Source organism: Amphiura filiformis, chromosome 15 (genome assembly GCF_039555335.1).
Source record: "Amphiura filiformis chromosome 15, Afil_fr2py, whole genome shotgun sequence".
In the NCBI taxonomy this organism is placed as follows: domain Eukaryota; kingdom Metazoa; phylum Echinodermata; class Ophiuroidea; order Amphilepidida; family Amphiuridae; genus Amphiura; species Amphiura filiformis.
Window position 1 is genome coordinate 281,345 of NC_092642.1, and position 6,160 is coordinate 287,504.

The window sequence follows — 6,160 nt, forward strand, 5'->3', positions numbered from 1 at the left end:
ACCACTCCGTTTTGGAAATATAAGAATTTTACAAAACTACCTCATGTTGGCCTCAAAATGGCCGCGTTCGCGAATACCCAACGCCAACGTCCTGTTGAGTAATTGCGAACGGTATTAAAATGAGCTAAAAGATAATTGTCCATTATCTAATGCAACTTGAATTGATAGATAAATATGGAATAATAATTATAAACTTTTAAAGCCACGGGTCAAATACAATCAACATTACCAAACGTTAACTATACAATGTGGATAAATGTCCTGCCAGTAGATATGGTTCTAAAAACTGGTATTGTGAGAGCATGGCAAGGCATGGACAAGCTGGAGCGGGTAGCTCTTCTGACTACAAATGGCTTTGGTAGCAGTGCCTTCAGATCTGGTGAGCACAAGCTTGTGTGCATTTTGTAGAGGGCCGTTGCTGCAGCTACTTGACGTCTTTGCTGAAGAGATGTGATGTTCAGCATTGTGGTTGCTTCCTCTTCGCTCACGCCCATGATTCGAAGGGCCTTCCTCTGGATGTAATAATCCTAGAATGGTGGCGCCGGTACTCAACCAAGACAGTGAGGCGTATAACACTGCAAACTTGAGCCTTGTAAACGGTTGCTCTGCCTCTGACATCAGGTTTATTTGCAACTCTTCTCAGAGCGCCCAGCCTCTGTCCTACTCTGGATGAGACGTAGGCCCCTATACATTTCTAATAGAAATATGCTTTGTCCAGGTCAGCTTGCTGTCAACTGTGACTACCAGGATCTCCAGCTTCATATGGAAGGTTTCTATACAAAACGATTCTCTTATAAACCATCTACGCACAGTTTCCACCTCGATACACCTAAGCACACATTTTCACCCAAGAGCTTCCAAGCAGAGAACAGCAAGCAGTGAATTGTCTTCCCCACAGCCTTTGATTACACTACACGGTTGAGTGCATAGCATCGTATGAGCTGTGGAGCTTCTAGCTGGAAAATGGGCCTCTGTAATTGGTTTTTGTAGAAACCTCAAGTGTTCCCTTCATCCAATCAGATTTTTTTTTATATCAAACGAAAGCTAACACTTCCCCCTAAAAACACTTTTCGTCACTTGTGTCAGCAGATAACGCAATTCAATGTTATAGCAAGGCCAATGTGGTAAATCTATTGAACACTACTATCCAAGCACATTTTTGACCAAAATGTGGGTTTTAAAGGTCAAAACCTCAAATGTTCAAAATGTCAAATTTTATGTCATTAAATGCACATATTGTCCATACACTAGCGTCACTAGAATGAGCAATGGCATATTCTCTTTCAATTCCAAATCTTGTGCAAAAAGTTACTATTTTCGCCTGTTTTGTCATACGGTTGTAAATTCAATGAACTATGACTTTGCTAAAGAGCGCTTACAAATTGATATGCTCTTTCTCAGCCAGTTTGGGGGTACCAAACATAAAATTATTAAGATTTACCTTGGTTGGATTCCTCTTTCTTGATATTGTCATTGCCTTACATTTCGATGGCTCGAAGGTTACCTTCCATCTGTCTCCCCAGATCCTCATTTTCTCCAGGTCTCTGTTCGGCTAACAGTAACAGCTTTAGAGTTGACCTCCAGATGTTATCTCACAGAACAAGGTGGAATCATCTGCATAGAGGTGAGTTGGTTTTCACACTCATCACCCAGGTCACCAATGAAGACAAATGTGGGCCCCATATTGACCCCTGGGAAACTGACGCTTTGATGGAGGAAGTACTTGATGACTGGCCAGATAAGACCATTGATGGAACGATCTGTCAGGTAGCTCCTAATCCAGGTGAGTAGTTTGCCGGATACTTCTTTTGCCATGAGTATCGAGCAAATGCCATTATGTCAGACCTTTGATGTCCAGTGCAATCAAGCGCACTTCGTTGCCTCTGTCCAGGAAGCTGTGCTGTGGTGTGGCCTAAATTTAAATCTATAAGTAAAATATCCTGTAAATTTTACCCGAAATGGGGGTCGAATTTTAAAGAAAATCAAGAAAATTAAAATCTGACAGGCTGGTTTAGAAACTTGTTTCGCTCACTAGCCTTGCTTGCGCAAAGCTCCCGTCTCACGAAATCCTGTATAACTATTTTAAAGGGTTCAGATCATATATGCAGTAAAGAAGGGATTATTCCCCATATTTTACAAGAACAGTAATAATTCTTGGTATCATTCCTATTTTTCAACTCAAAACCCAGAGAACATATCTTACCCTTCCCAGAATCCTTTTCAACATAATACATCCCCTCATTCCAACAAATGATGCTCCCATTACTCTTTGTACACTCTTTGTTTCCTTTGTTTTCATATTGGGAATAGACTGGCTGAACATGGATCGCTAATCAAGAGATAAACATATTTCATATGAACGTAACCAGACCCAGTTAACAAGTGTAGCGCAAACCCATTCGGGAATTTCATCTAGATATTCCATAGCGATTGTAAAAAAGTGTTCCTCTCACTCACACAAATATCTGTCATCCTGCAATTTTCTGTGAATTTTTTGGAAACATACCTGAACGTAAATCTGAAATTTGGAGGTTTATAATGAAAGAAACTGGTATTTTTTACCTTGTTTTCGCCACGGCTTCTGTGTGGAATTGAACAGCTTGTTACAAAACGTATAGCGTGCATCTAGGCGTTCGTTGTATGATCCATTTAGATCGAATTTTAGATTGTCCATAGAGTGCCTGGGAAAAGTGCTTCGGGTGCTTCTCTTTCGCCCACAAATACTCAAAAAGTTAATGTGGGACAAAATGTGTATTGCTGTTTGAGCTTATTGGGCGTAAATTAACGTAACCTACAATGGACATCATATTATCGACATAGTTGATCAAAATAAACGTACCTTTATGCGAAATATTATTTCTTGCCAATTTGTACCACCTCCTCACTCGGGCGTGCCGTCTTCATGTTCTAGGAGAGGGTTGATCCAAGTTGTTCCGCGTGTCTGTGGTGGAGACAGTTGTCCCTCCTTTCAATAGAACTTTGGTTATTTTCAATTTCCCTCCTCCCACCGCTGTCTTTATGTATGACCTTAATCTTAGTGTGCCTCTCTTTGGGCAAGTTTTTTCCCTATTTGCCTTCCATCCGGGCCTTCCATACCTTTTCTAGCGGAACAATTTCACACCTATTGTTAACCTGATCTAGTTCCTTGTGTTATTTCTTTATTTTATTATTCTTCTAGTGGCTACACTATACATAGAGCCGGTCTCTATGTTGCACCACACTGTGCTGTTTTTAAATAGGTCCCTAAACAATTTCGCTGCCTGAGAAACAAACATCCTGCTTTGATAAAAAAAATAATATCACACTAGTACTGGATGTTTAAAATTGTGTTTCCCATGAGTAATGACAATAACTTGTTTAAAGAAAGTGTCCAGCAATCAACATTATGTCTTATGTGTTAGAAAAATAATTATTAAGCACGAATCGCATGGTTTTATTTAAAACAAAGTCATATTAACCATGAAAACGAATAAAAACAGCCATCTCTCAACACGCGATATTCAAAATTTCCGCTCCGAAATTGGCTCGAGCAATGACGTCCTTATAATTCAATGAAGCCTGACGACAAATGAGCACAAATAACCATGACGTCATTGCTCTAGAAAGTTTCGGCGCGGGAATTTTGAATATTGTGTGTTGAGAGATTGCTGTTTTTAGTCGTTTTTATGGTTAATATGAGTTTGTTTTAAATAAAACCATGTGATTCGTTCTTGATAATTATTTTTTTAACATATAAGACATAATGTTGTGATTGCCGGACACTTTCTTTAATAAACATTGAAAAAAATTCAGGTAGTCATCAGTATTCTAACTCGGGCCACCGTATCAGGAATCGAACACCCTAACCATTAGGCCATGAGACCCTGTACTATCTTCTTCAGAGCGAAAGATGAAGATGGCACTCGCTAGAGTTCCGAAAGCTCAGCCCTCTGAAAAGGACTTCCCTAGGGAAAGATCAAACCTTACTCAGCAAGAATGTTAGTTAATTATCAAACAACGATTGACTGTAGGATTGGTGTCATTTAAAAAAAAATCAAATGAGTTGTTAAAATATTACACTTGGGACTGTACCCAGCGAAAAATATCACAGAACAATTGCTTTAGTGTTTCCGTCAGCATCCGTTTAGTCTTCTTTATCAGTCATATATTCTGTGTGACTCTTGAGAACCAGAAAGCCTTAACTCACAATGACCAGCTCTAACAAATTGAGCATAAAGTTGAAAAAAAAATTCTGAGATATTCCAGATTTGAAATCTTTACTCTATACCCTTCAATGTCATACCAAACATGTTAAGATTGCTCCTTGCTTTGGTCTTAAAATTTTTTGTTGTTGTTGTGTTTTTTGTTGAATTTTTTTATTTTTAATGGACAATATCTTATAATGCCCTGGTGACTATGCTCCTTTCGTGGGAGCAGGTGATTGTGAGTTAAGGCTTTCTGGCTCTCAACCCTTGACTTAGCCTCGTACACTTATGTACAGTAAACCAAAAAATTATGTTCACCCCTGTATACCCTAAACAAAGACAGATATATCATAATTGGAACCAGCAGCCAATAGCTGCATCTTTTAGCTCGAATTTAAGACCTTATTTGTTGAAATTGTTCAAGAAAAAAGGAAACGATCCAAAAAGCCAAGGAAGATGCCAATTTAAAATTGCAGTTTGCTCCATTGCGTGCCCTATTGATTTGTACAAAGCGTTTGCAAACAACAGAATTATTGCAATGCTTTCATTGATTAGCACATTAAAACTAGCATTGTGCTTTCATTGATTGGAACACAAAAGTGCTACTTAAGTTAGGCGGGCAGCCTAACTTATTTCTTTCTTGCCATTTCTTTCTTCTTTCTTCTTTCTTTCTTTCTTTCTTCTCACAATTTGCTACTACTTCCACATCCTTGATCGGATTTCGACCAAACTCAGTCACAAGCAGTATTGTGTAGCTGGCTACAAAAGTTATGGGTTGTTTAACGTCGGAGGTCATCCAAGGGGTCACAGGGGTCAAAAAGGTCATGTTAACCGAAAATACTCCAATTGAGCTGAAATTTATATGCAATGATCCTTATGACATTCTAAACATGCTTAAAATATTTTAATATTCATTAAATGTCATTAAGGGTCATAAAGGGGTCAAAGGTCAAGTTTTTGAAAATGCTCCAATTGAGCTGGAATTTAAATGCAATGATCCTTATGACATTCTTAACATGTTAAAAATATTTAAAAATTCATTTAAGATCATTAAGGGGCAACAAAGGGGTCAAAGGTCAAATTTTCAAAATGCTTCAATTGAGCTGAAATTTAAATGCAATGATCCTTATGACATTTTTTACATGTTTTAAATATTTCAAAATTCATTTCTGGTCATTAGGGGTTATACAGAGGTCAAAGGTCAAGTTTTCAAAATGCCAGCTTTCCACGATGAATGTACATTAAAACGGCAAACAGTCTTATTAAAATTAATACTATCCAGCACCCAGCACAGTATTGCTTGATCAAATCGTCACAATCATCCGCCTAACTTACCTCGTGCCCTTGCAAAGGGCACAGTTGCTCTAGTTTTGATTTTGTTTCTTATTAGATTTTAGATCTTTAATTTCTTTAATTCTCAACCAATTTCAAAAAATATGGTCTTAAATCAAGAGCTAACGAATACAGGTGTTGGCTGCCTGTTTTAATTTTGACATATTTTTGATATTCTTTGGCTTACTATATATTATGTATATGCGATGCAAATGTTAACTACGGAAAAAAATTTGCCTCCCAGACCTCCACCCGAGGCAGTGAAGGGCATAAAAAAACAAAAACAAAAAAGGCAAAAAAAAAAAAAGCGGTTTCAGGCGCTAAGCGCCTAAAAGCAGCACATTTTGATGTATAGTACCATTTTTTCAAAATTTTTTATACTTTATCAAATTTTTCCGCCCTTTTTTATTTCCTAATTCTTTTTGCCACCCCTTCGCTTTTTGCCGCCACTATTTTTACCGCCTTCTTCCGCCGCCCTTCATTTTTGCCGCCTTGCTTTTTTCCCGGGGCTGGCGCCTAAAGCCTCCCCAAAATACACGCATGCGAGGCCCTAAAGCGAGTCCACTAACTTTACCCATTAGTCAATCACCATTAGTCATTTCTTTACACAAGGAATTTAGTAATAAACACAAACACACACACAA